The sequence below is a fragment of the Hyla sarda genome, chromosome 10, assembly GCF_029499605.1.
Source record: "Hyla sarda isolate aHylSar1 chromosome 10, aHylSar1.hap1, whole genome shotgun sequence".
NCBI classification, from domain to species: Eukaryota; Metazoa; Chordata; class Amphibia; order Anura; family Hylidae; genus Hyla; species Hyla sarda.
The window spans coordinates 14,076,831-14,098,478 of record NC_079198.1 but is presented as its reverse complement, the minus strand read 5'-3'; positions in this window follow the sequence as shown (position 1 = coordinate 14,098,478).

The following is a 21,648-nucleotide window of genomic DNA, read 5'->3' as shown; positions in this document are numbered from 1 at the left end:
AACTGGTGCCAGAAAGTTAAACAGATTTGTAAATTACTTCTATTTAAAAATCTTAATCCTTCCAGTACTTATCAGCTGCTGTATGCTAAACAGGAAGTTATTTTCTTTGTGTATTTATTTTCTGTCTGACCACAGCTCTCTCTGCTGACACCTCTGTCCATGTCAGGAACTGTCCAGAGCAGGAGAGGTTTGCTATGGGGATTTTCTCCTGCTCTGGACAGTTCCTAAAATGGACAGAGGTGTCAGCAGAGAGCACTGTGGTCAGACAGAAAATAAATTCAAAGAGAAAAGAACTTCCTGTGGAGCATACAGCAGCTGATAAGTACTGGAAGGATTAAGATTTTTTAATAGAAGTAATTTACAAATCTGTTTAACTTTCTGGCACCAGTTGATTTAAAAAAAAAAAAAAATTTCCACTGGAGTACCCCTTTAATGGAACTGAGCTGCAGAAACACACCCAACCTGGAGACAGGCAGGGAGCATTTTTTGAAAGAAAGTAGCTCTGTTTTTCTACTCCTGGATAACCCCTTTAAATGGGTTATCCAGGAAAAAACTTTTTTTTTTTTATATATCAACTGGCTCCAAAAAGTTAAACAGATTTGGAAATTACTTCCATTAAAAAAACTTTATCCTTTCAGTACTTATGAGCTTCTGAAGTTAAGGTTGTTCTTTTCTCTCTAAGTGCTCTCTGATGACACGTGTCTCGGAAACCGCCCAGTTTAGAAGCAAATCCCCATAGCAAACCTCTTCTAAACTGGGCAGTTCCTGAGACACGTGTCATCAGAGAGCACTTAGACAGAAAAGAACAACCTTAACTTCAGAAGCTCATAAGTACTGAAAGGATTAAGATTTTTTAATAGAAGTAATTTACAAATATGTTTAACTTTTTGGAGCCAGTTGATTTAAAAATGTTTGTTTCCAGTGGAGTACCCCTTTAATATCTGATCTGTGGGGTCTTCATACACAGTGAACAGAGCTGTATATATATAAGTTTTTTCCTGGATAACCCCTTTAAGTTTAACTTTTAGGTAAAATGCATTAAACCCTCCAAGATAGAACATATATTTCCGTGTGACTCTTTAAATGTTACTGTTCCTATATTAGTTTCCGGTTCCAGATCTCGGCAGCAGAGGTGTCCCCGGACATCACTTAAAGATGGAGGCGACCGTGGAATCCTCCTTATTGTATTGATTTTCATTCCTTGGGAGGCAGAAGAAGCAGATGAGAAGAAATGAAATGCTAAATCATATTAATGAAGGACATTCATCTACATAACTTATTATTACTTCGTTCTGCAGCAAATAATGTTCCCCCGAGACTTTGTAACACCCAAAAAAAAAAATGCAACCGCCGAGCCGTTAATGATAAACCGGTCCCACCGAGCGGAAACAGCGCTTTATATTTACAAACTGTGGTTATTTTCAGCGCAACCCGCTATCTAGAAGTAATTTATAGAATTTATTCCCCGAGTAGAATTTGTTTGTTGCGTTGAATCAGCTTCGGTGTAAATAATTTGGTTTTCTAATACTGGCAATATATTACTAAGGTATTATCCCGTATACGGGATGTAAAGGGACACGGGCAGATCAGGCTTAGCATTTCGTTACGTGCCAAAAGGCTTAAGAAGTCTCTGTGTTGCAGTCAAATTCATTCTCCATCAAAAAAGGAAAATTACATGATCCCGAAACTAACCGATCCTGTTGTATTAAAGGGGTATTCCAGGCAAAAACTTTTTATATATATATATATATATATATATATCAACTGGCTCCGGAAAGTTAAACAGATTTGTAAATTACTTCTATTAAAAAATCTTAATCCTTCCAATAGTTATTAGCTGCTGAAGTTTTCTGTCTAACTGCTCAATGATGATGTCACGTCCCGGGAGCGGTGCATGATGGGAGAATATCCCCATAGGAACTGCACAGCTCCCGGGACGTGAGTCATCAGAGAGGAGTTAGACAGAAAACAGCAACTCAACTTCAGAAGCTAATAACTATTGGAAGGATTAAGATTTTTTAATAGAAGTCATTTACAAATCTGTTTAACTTTCCGGAGCCAGTTGATATATAAAAAAAAGTTTTTGCCTGGAATACCCCTTTAAAGAAAAGTACGAACTTATTGTGTTCTTGGGTGATCATACTCATAAATGTGGCAACAATACTGAATTTTCCAGGACAGTCAATCATTTTAAAGGGGTATTCAGGCCAAAGAGATCTTATCCCCTTTCCTTTGGATGTCTGTTCGCGGGGGGCCCGCCACTGGGACCCCCCCGTGATCTCCGTGCAGCAACCGCATTCAATGGGGGGCTGCTGTTCCAGTCTCGGAAACCTCTGTGTTTGTGTGACTGGAGATGTGACTTCACGCCAAGCCCCCTCCATTCATGTCTTTGGGAGGGGGCGTGACGGTCGTCACGCCCCCTCCCATAGACATGAATGGAGGGGGTGTGGCGTCAAGAGGGGGCGTGGCATGACGTCACGCCTCCAGTCCCGGAAACACAGATAAAAAAAAAAAACAGATGTAACTGGTAATAACGGAGGATAACGGATGAACAACATCAGTTTTTTTAAAAGAAAAAAACCCATAAAAATAACGGATTATGGCTATCAGTTATCATCCGTTATTACCAGTTATTGCATAATTTTTTTTTTCATTCGTTATTGTAAAATAACCGCAGTAAAAAAGCAGGACGATACCTGTAGTGTGAAAGGGGCCTTACATGTCCCCTATACTGTTGCTGATGAATGGCTGAATATGGTCTTAAAGAGGAAAACAATTTTTTCCAAATCAACTGGTGCAAGAAAGTTAAACAGATTTGTAAATTACTTCTATTAAAAAATCTTAAGTACTGGAAGGATTATCAGCTGCTGTATACTACAGAGGAAGTTGTGCTGTTCCTTCCAGTCTGACCACAGTGCTCTCTGCTGACACCTCTGTCCATGTCAGGAACTGTCCGGAGCAGGAGAGGTTTGCTATGGGGATTTGCTTCCACTCTGGACAGTTCCTGACATGGACAGAGGTGTCAGCAGAGAGCACTGTGGTCAGACAGAAAGGAAATTGAAATAGAAAAGAACTTCCTCTGTAGTATACAGCAGCTGATAAGTACTGGAAGGGTTAAGATTTTCTAATAGAAGTAATTTACAAATCTGTTTAACTTTCTGGAGCCAGTTGATTTAAAAAAAAACATTCCACCAGAGTACCCCTTTAAGTTGCGTTGCTATATTATATGCCGGATATGAAATGCGTTCACGAGCTGAGTGTACCTCATACCTGGTGATCAATAGCGGTCGAGGCATTTAAAGGGCTAAGGTGTCTGATGGTTGCTCAATTTGCACCCCTGCAATGTTATCGCAGAATAGTCAAGCGCCAAGTGCACTGGTCAATGTAAAAGTTCCATTTACCCCAAAATGGTACTGATAAAAAGTACAGTCACCATACACCAAAAAATCAGCCACCATACAGCCCTGTAGATGTAAATAAAAAAGTTATAAACATATTTATTTATATTTTAAATGTAAACATTTTTTTTTTAAGTTAAAGGGGAACTCCGGTGAAAAACTTTTTTTTTTTTTAAATCAACTGGTGCCAGAAAGTTAAACAGATTTGTAAATTACTTCTATAAATAAGTCTTAATCCTTCCTGTACTTATTAGCTGCTGCTGAATACTACAGCGGAAATTCTTTTCCGTTTGAAATACAGAGCTGTCTGCTGACATCACGAGCACAGTGCTCTCTGCTGACATCTCTGTCCATTTTTAGGAACTGTCCAGGGTAAAAGGAAATCCCCATAGCAAACATATGCTGTTCTGGACAGTTCATAAAATGGACAGAGATGTCAGCAGAGAGCACTGTGCTCGTGATGTCAGCAGACAGTTCCGTGTTTCAAAAAGAAAAGAATTTCCGCTGTAGTATTCAGCAGCTAATAAGTACAGGAAGGATTAAGATTTTTTTAATAGAAGTAATTTACAAATCTGTTTAACTTTCTGGCACCAGTTGATTTAAAAAAAAAAAGTTTTTCACCGGAGTACCCCTTTAACACTGAGGAGGCAGGTAAGGGCCCCCTGGAGCATTTCTGAAATTTAAAGGTAAAGGTTCTGGTTCTTTGAATGTAAGTCAGGGGCAGCAAAGTTAGTCTAGTTACTAATATACTTCACTTACCTGTGTTTGGTGGCTGGTATTGAATTTCTTTGGCTTTCCCCCCAAAGTTCATACCTTTCCCAGCTTGCTGTGTGGCCCAAGACAATACATCACAAGTCAGGTGCTGAAAGGGGGTTTGGCTGCTTCATCTGTTGTGTGTGAAGCCGGCCCCCTGATGACGTAACCGATGCACATGTGAACTCATCATCACACAGATCTATAGCTTGTGTGTCAGGTTGTGCTGTGCTGCAATGGGTGGGGAGAGCGATGTGTGGGAAGGAAATAAGTCTTCTCCCACCTTGAAACAAAGGATTCTGGGGATTGTAGTCTGAGGGGGGCTACAAAAACAGGAAGTAGCCAGTTTCCAAAAACAATCCAGCAGTGTGATGGGGGACACAGGACATGGGCATTTACCACCAACACAAGCACAGATCCTTGGTAAGCACGTCCATTACTGTATGACACTTAATAACCTTAAAGGGGTACTCCACCCCTAGACATCTTATCCCCTATCCAAAGGATAGGGGATAAGATGTCTGATCGCGGGGTCCCGGGGGTCCTGGGGGGCTACGGCACCCCAGACATCCGGTGAACGGAGCGAACTTCGCTCCATGCCGGATGACTGGCGATGCAGGGTGGAGGCTCGTGACGTCGCGGTCCCGCCCCCTCCCATAGACTTGCATTGAGGGGGCATAGCTGTGACGTCACGAGCGGGGCACAGGCATGACGTCACGAGCCTCCGGCGCTGCACCCGATGCTCTAAACGAATGCAGGGTGTAGCAGGGAGATCGCGGGGGTTCCCCAGTGGCGGGACCCCCGGGGTCAGACAAGATGTCTAGGGGCGGAGTACCACTTTAAGATCTTATGTTGGATAACCTCTTAAAGAGGTTAGAAGTAGTAAGTATTTAACTGTAAGTCAACTGTCTGGAGCAGGAGCCCTACCCCCACTGCTCTGTTATAGGAGACCCAGCATGCCTCTCTGTGAAGTCTTACCCCTTTGGCCATCTGCTGGATGAAAATGGAAGAGACCAAGTATGAAGCCTGAGATGTCTGCTGGATCTCCAGGAGAGCTGCTAAAATCATGAATATTAAAAAACACAAAGGGCGAGTATTTTTTTTCTGTTTACTCTTATCCTTCATTTCTCGGTTTAATGTTAATGTATTCTAACTCTATGAGGACCCAAGGTAAGTAGGACGGAGCGACACTTTGGAAGGGGAATATGAGACAGGGCCCCGTCAAAGGGAACCTGTATTGTAATTTATGTTGTGGGTATAAAGCTTAATATTATCATAGATATTAGTTAAAAGGGTACTCCGCCCCTAGACATCTTATCCCCTATCCACAGGATATGGGATAAGATGTCTGAGTGTCCCCAGCGGCGGGACCCCCGCGATCTCTGTGCTGCACCCGGTGTTCGTTTAGAGCGTCGGGTGCAGCGCCGGAGGCTCGTGATGTCACGGCCGTACCCTGTTCGTGACGTCATGGCCACGCCACCTCAATGCAAGTCTATGGGAGGGGGCATGACGGCCGTCACGCCCCCTCCCATAGACTTGCATTGAGGGGGCATGGCTGTCATGTCACGAGCCTCCACCCCGCATCGCCGGTCATCCGGCACGGAGCGAAGGTCGCTCCGTGCATCGGATGTCTGGGCCGCAGCCGCTGGGGACCCCCCGCGATCAGAGATCTTATCCCCTATCCCCTATAAGATGTCTAGCAGCGGAGTACCCCTTTAAGGGTTGAGGCCAATAGCACAAGATGATGATGACCTTCCTTGGGTGACTTATGCATTAGGAGCGCTCGCATGACAGAATTGTTCCATTAGGTATCCATGGTACCACTACAGGCCGTGGCGTAGCACGGACAGCCGTGTAGGCGCAGTCTAATTAAGGGGAGTTGTCAGAAGTACCAAAGGCTCTGGCGGCGTATAGGAACCCAGAGACAGCTGACTACACCGGAGAGCAAACAGCATGTACCATGTTAGAGAGGATCATTTCAATGGGTAAAATATTTTCATCTGGGAATTGCTTGGAAGTCAGGCAGGCAAGAATTGATATAAATGGAATATACATGTTTTCAGGGCTTGCTGAAGATGTAAGTGCCGTGCCTCGAAAATTCGCTAATGGGGCCGCTGATTTTACTTAATGACCTGAAGGTAGCACAAAGACCAAAGTCTCCTTCTCCGCAGACAGCTGTGTGAATTATGTACGACCAGCAGGATATAATTTCACTGCGGACCGACTTCAATAAACTGCAGGCTTGAGCAGGTAAATGGCAGATGAGATTTAATTCAGATAAATGCAAGGTTATACATTTGTTAAGCAAGACTGGGCACACGACACGCAAAGTAAATTGGGCAAAATGAGGTCAAGGCTTAATAAAGAAGGATTCAGCAGAGCTTGTAGACAGCAAGTTTTGACATAATGCTCAGCGTCAGACAAGCACTGGAAGAGCTAATTAGGAGCGTGTTCACACTGTAGAGTAAAGATAACACATCGTGTCACTGATCGTAGCTTATATCTCTACTGTGTGGTAAGGGGATGCAGCCCGTGCTACCAGTCAATGGTGTCCTTGTAACCTAAACTGGAAAATAAACATTTACATCGGTTGGCACTTCAACAATTGCAACCCAACGTTAACGAACTAGGCGGCTAACAAGACAAGTATGAGAAGGATCTATGCGCAAAAAGTACATCTTCCATGGTGCCAAAAACCCTAATAGCCACAGAGTCCACTTAGAATATATATTAAAAAAAGAGGCAGGCAGCACTCACCGATTCAACGCAAAAACCATTTTTATTCAGTGCATTCTCCTAGGTGTATACGCAGTTAAAATGGAGCGGTACGCAGCATATCAGTCCCGGTTGGGTCACAGCTGTTGTGCCTGCCACCATGCCCCCTCCCATTGACTTGCATTGAGGGGCGTGGCCGTGACATCACAAGTCTCCACCCCGCATCGCCAGTCACCCGGCACAGAGCAAAGTGTCACCAGTGTCGGGACCCCCGTGATCAGACATCTTATAAAAAGATGTCTGGGGCAGAATACCGCTTTAAGTCCTTTAGGTCTGAAGAGATCCATAAGGCTATTCTACATGTTGATCTTGCTGGCCCCATGTCTGCTATAAAACACTCCAAAGAAACATCAAGTAATCCTCGGAAGGAGGTCAGATGGTCATTAAAAAGACACAATCTGGAGCCATAGAATTTGGAAAGGAAGCAAACGACCAGAACAAAATCCATTTCATTCTATTATTGTTAATATATAATGAATCATCTTCAATTAATTCTGGTAGACAGTGATCCATAACCTACAGTATTATGCTTCTCAACGTCCAATAAATTAAAAATCCTTACACCTGTCTAATAAAACAATCCTGCAATTAACAAGTGTAATGTGAGGAAAGGTTTTGGCGTAGATAGCCATTCCGGCTTGTGGACACATTCAATCAATTCCTTTGTACAGTAGTTATTGTATTATTACCCTCCCTGTACACTTCAAAGACTCCTCTCTCATCTGTGACACTTGTCTCGTGTACCTTCAAGTGGTCTTTTCACGGCCAACACTACGACAGCTCCATCACAGCTCGTAAAACTCATTCAGTCTGGAAGTAAATTTTGGAATATATACATTTACCTTGACAAGGTTCCTATTAGGTACTCAATTGGCTCATGACAGTTTCGTCGAGGGTTGTATGTAGACAAACACAACTTACGTAGAGGTGTAAAGGTAATCGCATCTTTCCTTCCCATTCACATCTCCCTACCCTTGGTTAAACATCATAGACATTTGTCTATTTTCAATCATACAAACTATGTAAGTTTGTAGTGCTTTGGATGTGTTCCAAGTGACTGCTCTAGGTTGATGTCCTGAGCCAAATTAGATAATACGTGCACGGAGAAAAAAAATCACATTGACACAGCATTGAGTCAAAATGGTTCTCTAATTTATTGTATTGCGTACACACAAGATATATCCTTCAGTAGGGTGTAGCACATTGTGTAAGCATTCTAATTGGTTAGCAGACTACTTTATGTAAGCATTGCATCATATTTTCTCTGTGCCAAAAGAGGATGGTCGCACATGGCGTAGTACAGGATGCAACCACCATCTTAGAGGGTTATCCTGACTTGGTGACATCCTCTCAATATGTAACAGTGCAGACTGGTAGGGACTACCTCTGCTGTAGGTTCAAGACAACATCTTATTGATTTGTAAAGCAGATCCATGAAGGTGATGACCATGTCTGACCATGTGATTGGATGTCAGTGTCATTGGTGAAGGATCATAAATAGAGAAGAGGAACCCAAAGCAGAATTCTACCCTTCTTGCGGCGGTCCATGCCACCACATTTTCCCATTCCAAAAAAGTAGGCCTGTTTCTTGTCCTGTCTTTCACTTTGGAAGAGAAAAGGTTTGTATATGTGATCAGGGCTGGTGCAAGGATTTTAGCCACCCTAGGCGAAAGCTAATTTTGCTGCCACTTGACCCCTCCCATTGGCTCCGCCCTTTGACACACCTCACCTTACTATTGGGGTGAAACACTGTAGCAAACATCCTCCTCATGGGGTGGATGTATGGAGGGGCGTTCAATGTCAGGACCTGCCTGTCTGGCCTCGGAGGTGGCACTGCGTTCCTCCAGAAGGCTAAAGAATGCAGATTATGGTACCGGGGGAAAGGGGGAGTTGTGACGGTGGTGCTGGCTGGGCGGGTGCTTCAAATGAGCAGTGGGTGCTTTGGATGCTAGCTGGCTACCAACTTTCTTGCAGCGGGCAGAGTGGGAGTGGCGCCCCTATCAAGAGGGCGTTCTAGGCGGGTGCCTATTTTGCCTATAGGCAGAACCGGTCCTGACTGTGATGTTTACGGACTAGGCAAAGCCTAGAAAAGGTCTCAATACCGGAAAGAGGGTGAGAGCCAACTTGAACTGGTTTTACCTCTCCAAAGAGTCCATAACAACCTTCTATGTCATACATCCATATGTGTATATGCTTATGGTCAAACATAGCAGAGGCCTCATGCCAAGACTACAGGTCTTTCCATATGTTTGTGCATTTCTGCATCTGCAGTAGGGAAATAATATTGTTGCTATTCTGCAGAGAAATGAATAAAACATTATTGGATTGCACAGGGCCAAATAATATGTTGACACTGTCTAAATAGAAGGCAATAACCGTATAGTACGGGCGAAGAACGAGTACATTTGTCCCTATACAAAGTACCATTTTTCCATATTATTCTTTAGGAATATGGAAATATCGCCACCTCAATAAACGGCCCTGAACTTTATCTCCTGAGATTGGATACGGTGCATTTCAAGTGTAAAGCTCTGATAGCTGCAGAACATAGAGACGTTGAAATGCCTGTAATACAGTACAACTAGTGTCAGTGAGGTTGGTTAATAAAACATAAGCCTCTTACTGCCGGAGGGGTCAGTGTTTCTTTCTATGGGTCTTGCTGCTTTTTTCGTTTCGTTAATGAGAAACATGTATGGAGGCAGCGGGGAAACTGAGACTCACCACATTATTGAGACACATTTTTTTTCCAGAAGTCCTTAAGGAAAAACTGTTCCTCATTGAAGCAGATGCTCGATACAGTTACAGTAAGCTATTTTATTGGACTTTATCTCTAGTAATAATATCTTTATATAGAATACATTATTTTTTTTTAGCTAGACACAAAATGTTTCTATCTCAACATGACATTAAGGGAGGTGTTTTGGATGTATTCATTAAAGAGAGATTATAGAGGAGGACACAGCTGGAGGGCCGGCTGTCAGAAGTGACAACTGCTCCGAGCATCTCACTGGTGCATTAAGAAACAAAGTAGACCAAGATTACCTTGGGTTCCAGACAAGGACTACTGAGACCATGTGACCTGAAACACTAGAGTGACAAAGCAATCTGCTCTACTGACAGCCAGTCTTTATTCTACTGACAGCTATTCCCCATTACATTGACAGCTGTTTCACCCTCAACTGACAGCTACATTTTACTGACAGCTCTTCCCCATTTAGCTGACAGTTGTTTCTCAGTCTGTTGACAGCTGTTCCTTCCTCAACTGACAGCTGTACTTCACTGCACTGACAGCTGTTCCCCATTAAGCTGACAGCTGTTTCTCAGTCTGTTGACAGCTGTTCCTTCCTCAACTGACAGATATACTTTACTCCACTGACAGCTGTTCCCCATTACGTTGACAGCTGTTTCACCCTACACTTAAAGCTACACTTTACTCACAACTGTTCCCCATTACATTGACAGCTGTTTCACCCTCAACTGACAGCTACACTTTACTGACAGCTCTTTCTCAGTCTGTTGACAGCTGTTCCTTCCTCAACTGACAGCTATACTTTACTCCACTGACAGCTGTTCCCCATTATGTTGACAGCTGTTTCTTCCTCAACTGACAGCTATACTCTACTGACAGCTGTTCCCCATTTCACTGACAACTGTTTTTAGTTCTGCTGACAACTGTTCCTTCTTCCACTGACAGCTGTCTCTTTCTCAGTTCACAGCTTTTCCTCAATCTACTGACCACTGTTTCTCACTTAACTGACAGCTATTCATAAGTTTCCACCCTGCTTAAACTTGGTATGACGCCCACGGTCTTCCATAGCAGTAAAGTATTAAAGACGACTCCCAGTGCACACTTGGTAAAATCTGAGTTAGCCAAACCATACTATGGTCCCAAAGAGAAAATCCAGTTTAATTTGGGTTATGAAGATCTTAATTCCGAAAAATGTCATTGTAGTGCTAGAGGGGTGGCCTTTTGAAGTGACAACTGCTCTGAGAATCGCGTTGTCGCACAAAAAGTGAGTCAAGAATACCTTGGGTTCCAGGCAAGGTCTACTGAGGCCTTTCTGTTCTCTGCTCCACTGACAGCTGTTCCTCACTATACATACAGTTGTCCCTCATTATACTGACAGCTGTTCCTCCCTATACATACAGTTGTCCCTCATTTCATTAACAGCTGTTCTTCAGTATACATACAGTTGTCCCTCATTATACTGACAGCTGTTCCTCACTATACATACAGTTGTCCCTCATTCCACTGACAGCTGTTCCTCCCTATACATACAGTTGTCCCTCATTTCATTAACAGCTGTTCTTCAGTATACATACAGTTGTCCCTCATTATACTGACAGCTGTTCCTCACTATACATACAGATGTCCCTCATTCCACTGACAGCTGTTCCTCCCTATACATACAGTTGTTCCTCATTCCATCAACAGCTATTCCTCCCTATACATATAGTTGTCTCTTATTTCATTAACAGCTGTTCCTCACTATACATACAGTTGTCCCTCATTCCACTGACAGCTGTTCCTCCCTATACATACGGTTGTCCCTCATTCCACTGACCGCTGTTCTTCCCTATATTCACAGTTGTTCATTCATTGACAACTCTTTAGCATTTCCAACATGTTTTAAAAAATGACCCACTCTTATTACAGACAAAGTAAATTTGAGTTCACTGAACAGCATTATGGTCAAGTTGAGATGAAAAATGTAGAATCAGCAGATTCTGAGGATTGAGAAAACAATGGTGCAGCTGCATGTGATACAACTGAGAAAAGCTGAATTTTAAAACATAGGCAAACGAGGGTTGCACTGTCCTCTCTTTGCATGGTTATCCGTGCCTATAAGGATGGGGTCACCTTCCTTTAACACCTGGCAGATTCCTAATAAATTTTTGCCCAATTCAGCAGCCAGCAACAGCATTCAAAACCCATGTTTTGGACACAATTCTTTCACAAAGAGCACTTCTGGACAGACTTTTCTGAATAGTAGATGTATGGACCTGGGTCTCACTGGTGTCTGCCTGAGTTCATGGCCCTGCTGGACATCTTCTGATTTCAAAAGGAAAGTAAGCATGATGTGTCTTTCATCTACTGCACTAGGTTTTCTTGGCTGACCACTGCATCTACTGTCCTAAATGTTTTCTTTGTGTTTCTTGAAAAGCACATCTTGAAACCCCAAGACCTTGCTAATGCAGTATAAGTACCTTGTGTCTTGTTGCTGTGCTAAGTCTTGCCATGGTGTCTTCCACAACCTCAATTTTGTAGCAGAGTTTGGCTGTTCCTCACCCAGTTTTAAGTCTTCTACACAGCTGTTTCTGTTTCAGTTAATAACTGTGTCTCCACCGACTGTACATAGGAAAAGGACAATCATTATCACCCATTTGATGTAAAGATACAACGGGCTATAATTCTACAAAATCCCTGAAGCAGTGATACTGTTTTCAAGGCAAAGGGTGATCCAACCAAACATTGATTTTACTACTTAACATTTTTTGAATTCTTTAAAGGGTACTCTGTCCCTAGACATGTTACTCCCTATCCAAAGGATAGGGGATAAGTTGTCTAATCGCGGTGGTCCCACTGCTGCACCCGGTGTTCGTTTAGAGCAGTGTTTTCCAAATGCGGTCCTCAAGCACTCCCAAAAGGTCATGTTTTCTGGATTTTGTTAGTCTTCCACAGGTGATATAACTATGGTGATGCCTGATTCACTGACCATAATTATATCACCTGTGAAAGACTAACGAAATCCAGAAAACATGACCTGTTGGGGTGCTTGAGGACAGCGTTTGGGAAACACTGGTTTAGAGCGTCAGGTGCAGCACCGGAGACATGTGACATCACAGCCGCGCCCCGCTCATTACATCACGGCCACGCCCCCTCAATACAATTCTATGGGAGGGGGCGTGACTGCCCATAGACTTGCATTGAGGGGGCAAGGTCATGACGTCATAAGCGGGGCGTGGCCGTGACATCATGACTCTCCGCCCCGGATAGCCAGTCATCCGGCATGGAGCAAAGTCCGGCACCGGATGTCTTGGGTGCTGCAGATCACAAGGGTCCCCAGCGGTGGGACCCCCGCGATCAGACATCTTATCCCTTATCCTTTGGATAGAGGATAAGATGTCTAGGAGCAGAGTACCCCTTTAAAATAAACCATTAACACTTCTATTTCATAAAGCATTATTTTTTTCAGCATTCCCCACACCTGCCTCAAAGTTGTGCACAGTACCGTAGTGTAAAAGAAAATGTAGTGTATGTTTGACACATCTATAGTGGAAAAAAAACATCACAAGGATCAGAACTGAGACCTCAAGGAACAGCTTTGCTCAGGCAGTAAGATGCAGGCGAGGGTCACAGTACAGCTTGTTTGCAGGGAACAACACTAACCTTCTCCCCACAGGCTCCCAGGATGAGATCAGTTGAGGCTTTGCCATATACCCTGAGGTGTTGCTCTTTGTAGCTGGTTTGTTTTGAAAGTTGCCTCTTCTTCCGTCTGCTCGAGCGTTAACTTCATGCAGTAACCTTATTCCTTATTCCTAATTTTTTTCAGACATTTTCACTCTTAAGACAATTTTCATGACAGGCGGAATTATCCTCATTTACATTGGCATTTGACATTACAAAGGGCTGCGCTGATTATCTTTTGCGGGAAAATTTTCACTTTTCTGAAATCTTTTTATTGCTTTTTCAGGCCCAAAACTGTGTAAAGGTCAATAGACCAAGGCTTAGCGCTAAGAGTGGTTCACGCTGGTACTCTGCATATGTGACACCTTATTATTTGTGTGCCTTTTACTGTATTTTCTTAAAGTATACAGTATACATCAACTGGCTCCAGAAAGTTAAACAGATTTGTATATTACTTCTATTAAAAAATCTTAATCCTTTCAGTACTTATGAGCTTCTGAAGTTAAGGTTGTTCTTTTCTGTCTAAGTGCTCTCTGATGACACGTGTCTCTGGAAACGCCCAGTGTAGAAGAGGTTTGCTATGGGGATTTGCTTCTAAACTGGGTGGTTCCTGAGACACGTGTCATCAGAGAGCACTTAGACAGAAAAGAACAACCTTAACTTCAGAAGCTCATAAGTACTGAAAAGATTAAGATTTTTTTTATAGAAGTAATTTACAAATCTGTTTAACTTTCTGGAGCCAGTTGATATATAAAAAAAAGTTTTTTCCTGGATAACCCCTTTAAGCTTATAAAGCTTAAAGGGATTTTCTGGGGATAAAAGTCGTTCATATAAGGCATATATGGTTGTGTAAAATAAAAAGTGATACTCACTTACCCCAAACCCCTTACAGCTGCTGTTGTCGATGGCTCCCAGTCTCCACTCGTCACTGCCTGTTCCTGGTTCAAGTGACATATCATCCCTACAAAAACTGTCCAATGACCCTAAGCATAAAGCCCAGACAACACAGGAGCGGCTTATGGACAACCCTTGAGTGGCCCAGTCAGAGCCCGAACCCAATGGAACATCTCTGGAGAGACCTGAAAATGGCTTCTACCGATGGTCAACCTATGCGTGAGAGAATCTGCAGAAAAGAATGGCAGAAATTCCCCAATTCCCCTTATCGCCAAAAAACTGGTGTCTGGAATTGCTGCCAAAGGGGCTTCAACTAAGTCCTGAGTAAAGGGTTTGAATACTTATGTCACTGCAATATCTTAGTTTTTCCTTTTTAATAAATTGGTAAAGATTTCTAAGAAATCAGGTTTCCCCAATATCCCTACAGATAATGAATAATTACTGGGGTATAAAAAATATTAAATAATCTTCAGACATGTTTCAACACCACAATAGATCTCTTCTTCAGTGAAGTTAACTTCACTGAAGAAGAGACCTATGGTGGTCTTGAAATGCGTCTGGAATTATTTTGTATTTATATTTTTATACCCCAGTACATATTTTTTATTTGTAGAGATATTGGGGAATCCTGCTTTGTTTCCTTGATTCACTATTTGCCATCATCCCAGAAGGAGAGAGCGCTGAGACAACACAAGGACGCCACTTTGCTGGTGTTGCATGAGAGTCAGGACTGTACTATTCAAATGATCTGTGCTAACTACGGTCTGACCAAAGAGTGCTGGCGACCATCTGCTCCAAGTAGGAGCGAGACCGTGACTTAAGCCACTGGATCTAGGCCATCTTAAGAAAAGTTTGGCTACTCCTGGCCTACAGCCAATTGGGTAAACAGACAGCATTAGGCCAAAGAGCAAGTTGATCTGACCACAAGAAAGGGTCATATAGTGGACACCCAGATGTAGGACCCTTTCTCATGGTCAGATCCACTGCTTAGAACTTGCCCATTGTCCTTATACCATCCCAAAAAACAACAAGATCAGATCCTAAAAACTATGAGGAGCTGATCTACAAAATATATTGGAAAATTATTCACCATTGATCCAGGGATTTATTCTCATTGCGTTATTTTGGAGTCCCCTAGTTTCCCCTAGTATGTGGTGATTGTCATCAGCAACCCTTAAAGGGGTATTCTGGCTTTGTACATCTTATCCCCTATTCAGAGGATAGGGGATAAGATATATGATGGCAGGGGTCCCGCCGCTGGGGACCCCCACGATCTCGGTGCAGCCCCCGGCATTCTGAGATGGGGACGTGACGTCACGACCACGCCCCCTAAATATATCTTGCCACGCCCCCACCATTCATGTCTATGTCCTCCCATAGACATGAATGGGGGGCGTGGCATGATGTCATTAGGGGCGTGGCCATCTTGGAGGTAGTGCCCAGTACAGAATGCTGGGGGCTGCACCAAGATCGTGAGGGTCCCCAGCGGCGAGACCCCTGCCATCATACATCTTATCCCCTATCCTTTGGATAGGGGATAAGATGTATAAAACCGGAATACCCCTTTAAGGGTTTTTTCCTTCCTCTGGATCCACACATTAGGGTTTTAGGTTGAACTTGTCAGACAACAACCTTATAAACTGTTAAACAAAGAACAATAATCTGCTGTAACTGGAATACCACTTTAAGTACTAATAAGACTCCAAGAACTTACATAGATATAAACAGAAAGCAACCCATAAAGTAAGGCGCCAGTAGAAACATTTCTTGGCACGCTGGACAAGTGGCTCTTGGGATTGGTCCAGCCTTGACATAGCGGTTACGATAAATATGTCTATAAATTTCGATGTTCTATCTGTCTACAGTCCCTGTTGACCTAAAGGAAGGCAACGGTTAATAACAAGCAAAGCCATTTACATTTGGAAGAGAACGAAGCTTTCAACCTCTCCTGTCCGTGCCTACCAGACTCGACTTTGGATGGAAATGAAATGAAGAACGCTTGTGCTTTATGTAAATGTAACCTGATTTATTGAAACAATGGCGCTCATATCTAGGACACATTTGTCAGATGGCAAGACACGAGATCTATAGATGCTTATTAATTACTATTAATACTAGTCGGACGGCTCAGACGGCGGAATTGATGGCCGGGACTCTCATGGCTATTTTGCACAAAATCATTTTTAATGAACTATTTACAGACATTTGTATTCATTTCTTCTTCATCCCCAGCAGCGACAAATTAAGAAAGAAAAGTTCTAAAAGCAAACTTTTCATTTACTGAGGATACATGATGGATCGTATTGTGACACGACGTATTATGGGGAAAATCTGACATGAGCCCGACCAGGCTTGTTTTATTTTATTCCGATTTGTTATTAATTCATTTGGCTATTTAATCATTGGCCATTATGATCAGTCAACGTAATAGGATTCAGCATTTGACATTGAGGGGCAGAGGAATTGTTTTCTAAAGAAGAAAGTAGAAAATATAGGATTGTTCAAGGGCACGCGGATGTGAAGATTACTGTTTACAATCGGAAACACCGAAAAAGCGTTAAAGGGGTACTCCGGCACACCCCCGTGTGATGTCACGCTCCGCTCCCTCAATGCAAGCCTATGCTCTGGCCCCAGTGGTCGCCAGTAATCAGACCCGGAGCGAACATGCTCCGGGGACTGATTATAACAGGGTGCTGCGTGCAAGATCAAGGGGGTCCCCAGCGGCGGGACCCCCGCGATCAGGCATCTTATCCCCTATCCTTTGGATAGGGGATAAGATGTCTTAGTACCGGAGTACCCCTTTAAGGAGAAAAGTTCAGTTTTACACTTTCCAGGTTTCATTTTCCTATACCATTAACCCCCTTAAGGACTCAGCGTTTTTCAGTTTTTGCATTTTCCTTTTTTCCTCCTTACCTTTTAAAAATCATAACCCCTTCAATTTTCCACTTAAAAATCCATATTATGGCTTATTTCTTGTGCCGCCAATTCTACTTTGCAGTGACATCAGTCATTTTACCCAAAACGGCGAAAGGGAAAAAAAAATTGTTCGACAAAATTGAAGAAAAAACACCATTTTATAACTTTTGTGGGCTTCCGTTTCTATGCAGTGCATTTTTCGGTAAAAATGACACCTTCTCTTTATTCTGTAAAATTTATACATTAAAAAATGTCCTCTTCTGACCCCTATAACTTTTCTATTTTTCCGCGTACGAGACGGTTTGATCTGAAGTTTTTATCGGTACCATTTTTGTTTTGATTTGACTTTTTGATCGCTTTTTTCCCCCATTTTTTATGGTATAAAAAGTGACAAAAAATACGCTATTTTGGACTTTGGAATTTTTTTACGCGTACGCCATTGACCGTGCGGTTTAATTAACAATATATTTTTATAGTTCGGACATTTACGCACGCAGTGATACCACATATGTTTATTTTTATTTACACAGGTTTTTTTTATGGGAAAAGGGGGGGGGGTGATTCAAACTTTTATTAGGGAAGGGGTTAAATCACATTTATTAACTCTTTTTTTTTTTCTTCACTTTTTTTTTGCAGTGTTATAGCTCCCATAGGGAGCTATAACACTGCACACACTGATCTTTTACACTGATCACTGGCATGTATTAACATGCCATTGATCAGTGTTATCGGCGCTTGACTGCTCCTGCCTGGATCTCAGGCACGGAGCAGTCATTCACCGATCAGACACCGAGGAGGCAGGTAGGGATCCTCCCGGTGTCCTGTAAGCTGTTCGGGACGCCGTGATTTCAGGGCGTTGCTAGGGGCAATGCTCTGGCCGTGAGCGCTCCCCATCTTGTGCCCCCGGCAGCTCCCGGACTCGCTATGCGGGACACGCCCACATCTGAGTCCCGAGTGTCCACTCACCTCCTCTGCGTCCTGTGTCTGCCGACACGCGCGCCCCCACCTCCTAGGGCGCGTGCGCCGGCTTAGTAAAGTTTAAAGGACCAGCACACCATTAATTGGTGCTTGTGTAATTTGACCCTATTTCACCCCGCATTTCCTTAAACCCTTGCCGGATCTTAGTGCCCTAGAGAAAGCATTTCTGAGTTTGTGCCATATTAGTGTCTTGACCTCCAGCTTGTGACCTGACTTTGCTCCTTTGCCGCCTGCCTCCTGACCTTGTGCGTGTGACCCGACCTTGCTCCTTTGCTGCCTGCCTCCTGACCTTGTGCCTGTGACCTGACTACGCTTCTTTGCTGCCAGTCTTCTGACCCGTGATACGTCTGACTACGCTTCTTCTCCGTGCCAAGTTCATCTGGGCATCCTATATGAACCGATCGTGCCAGGGGTAGCAACCTGGCTGCCGCCTGCCGCAGCAAGACCATCCCGCTTTGTGGCAGCTCTGGTGAAAAGCAGCGGCACCTTAGACTCCGCTCCCTGGTGTGGTTCAGCCATTGTCCACACAGGTCAGCAGATCCATCCAGCCGTCTACGGTAAGACCATTACAAATGTGTCCTTGGGGAGACTGCCAAGGTGGCATCAACAATATTATAGACCAGACAATGATCCCTGGGTAAAAAAAATGCAAGTAAAGTCTCCTCGAGGAGGTCCAATTTACCTGTATTCGAGGGGCATGGGGGAAAGTGGGTGTTTGTTATGTTAAAGCAACAAAAAATAAAAGTTGATGGATATAACACAAGCCACAATACTGCCATGTCCCATACACCGAACTTGTCATCGTAAAGTCAACGACTCTTTCTTCGTCTTAGCCCCAACTTCACATTCACGAGTGCTACTTGTCTAATGAGGCCATAAATTCTCATTATAATATAATGTAATGAGATGCATGAGCAATAAACAGGAAATTAATAGGAGAACGCTCATTAGACATCAATCGTATTAGCAATGGGAATGGAAACCCTTGTAGAACTGTCTGTTCTTGTGGAAGGAATTGCCCGGGGTGACAAGTGACATCATTACTATTACCCCCTACATTATACCTCCGCTTCTCTTTATTAGCTTTTTGTCTTTCTGTATCTCCCCTACCATGTAGTCTAATAGAAGTACGTTCAAAGTCTAAACTGAAGACAAGTTACAAAGAGTGTCTCTCAATGCGGAGGACCTGTCCGGTCCTGATTTACATAGACATCCTATTGATGTGAAGGCGCATTCAATAATACTTCATATACCCTGTGGTGGTGCTGCAGGGAAATAGAACACTTACGACCATTTTTCGTCACAGATTATAACTGATTGTTGGAGGTCCCAATAGAGTTATCACCTTTTTGTCCGGACAGTATACTAACTAAAAGTGAAAAAGCCCACTCCAGTGGAAAACTTTTTTTTTTTTTAAATGAACTGGTGCCAGAAAATTAAACATTTGTAAATTACTTCTACTAAAAATCTTAATCCTTTCAGTACATTTTAGCAGCTGTATGCTACAGAGGAATTTTTTTTAATTTTTTTTATTTCTTTTTTGTCTTGTCCACAGTGCTCTCTGCTGACACCTGATGCCCATATCAGGAACTGTCCAGAGCAGGAGAAAATCCCCATAGCAAACCTATGCTGCTCTGGACAGTTCCTGAAATGGACAGAGATGTCAGCAGAGGGCACTGTGGACAAGACAAAAAAGAAATTCAAAAAGTAAAGAATTTCCTCTGTAGCATACAGCTGCTAAAAAGTACTAAAAGGATTTAGATTTTTTTAATAGAAGTCATATACAAATCTGTTTAACTTTCTGGCACCAGTTCATAAAAAAAAAAAAAAAGGTTTTCCTCCGGAGTACCCCTTTAAAGTGGTACTCCGCCCCTAGACATCTTATCCCCTATCCAAAGAACAGGGGATAAGATGTTCCCTGTCCTTTGATCTCCGTGTGGGGACCCGGGTGTTCTAAACGTTATGTTCAAAAAGCTGGGTTCAGGAGGCGGCGGTGGTTATGACGTTATTTCACACCCCATCCATTCATGTCTATGGGAGGGGGTATGACGGCCATCATGCTCCCTACCATAGACATGAATGGATGCGGTGTGGTGTCATGTCACGTGGGGGTGTGGCGCGACATCACGACCACGGCCGCCCAAAAACAGAATTCTGAACATAATGTTCAGAACACCAGGATACCCGGTGGGGGGTCCCAGCAGCTGGACCCCCCTGCAATCAGACATCTAATCCCCTATCCCAGAGTACCCCTTTAATTAGTAAGTTAACACACAATACAAATACTATTTGATAATAAATCTACACAGCCATTTCTTAATTATATCTGATTCAGTGAAATCCGGTGACAGCCATATTGGTTGTTATAGGGGACGCAACCCAGCATTTCCAGATTCCTACATGTCAGATACATAATAAAATTTAGCGGGTGAAATAAGTATTGAACACGCCACCATTATTCTCACTAAATACTATTTCCTGGAGACAACAGTTCATGCTAATTCCAGGTCTTTTTGAAGCCTCCACAAGTGTCCTTGGCTCTTGGACAATTCTTCTGAATCTTCTTCTCACTCCTCTTCCTGCGAGGGCACCTGGTTGAGCCAAATTTATGGTGAAATGATCATCTTTCCACTTCTGTATTATGGCCCCAACAGTGCCCACTGGAACATTCAGAAGCTTACAAATGCCCCTGTAACCAACACCATTGTTATGTTTTACAACACTTAGGTTGTGAAGGTCTTGAGACAGCTCTTTGCTTTTACCCATCATGAGAAGTGTCTTTTGTGACAAATTTGTAATGAGACCTTTTTGTAGCCATCAGTTGGGACTTAACCAGCTAATAATAATCTTCTCTGAAGAGGGGCTGGATGACTATTTAATTACCAATAGATTTCTGCTGTTTTTTGGCTTTCCAGGCCTTTTTGCACCTCCCTTTCTTCATGTGTTCAATACTTTTTCCCTATGTGTCATTTTACATTATTACACATAACTTAATTTCAGAGAGTTGTTTTGGTTGCTTTGTATGTATAACTTACTTGGGTTGTTACCAAAATCAGGTATAAATTTTTTGTCGATCGCACCTTTGTAAATATATTAAGTGAGAAAAATGGTGATTATTTTTTCAATCTTTATTTCAATATTTATTTTACCCGCTGTATTTAATTGCATTATCTATGCTTCTTGCTCTACATGCCTCTTACTGTTATACAATGTATTTGGAAAGCCTTCAGACTAATTTTTATTTTGCTATGTGCGGCCTTGTGCTGAAATCAACAAAATGTAAGTTGTCCCCCAACATATTGCAGTCAATACCTTATAATAAGAATGTGGAAACAATCAATTCTATGTGTCATGTCTGGAGGAAACCAGGCATTGCCCATCACCTGCCCAATACCATCCCTCCAGTGATCATGGTGGGGGCAGCATCATGCTGTGTAGGATACCAGGTACTGCCCATCACCTGCCCAATACCATCCCTACAGTGATCATGGTGGGGGCAGCATCATGTCTGGAGGATACCAGGTA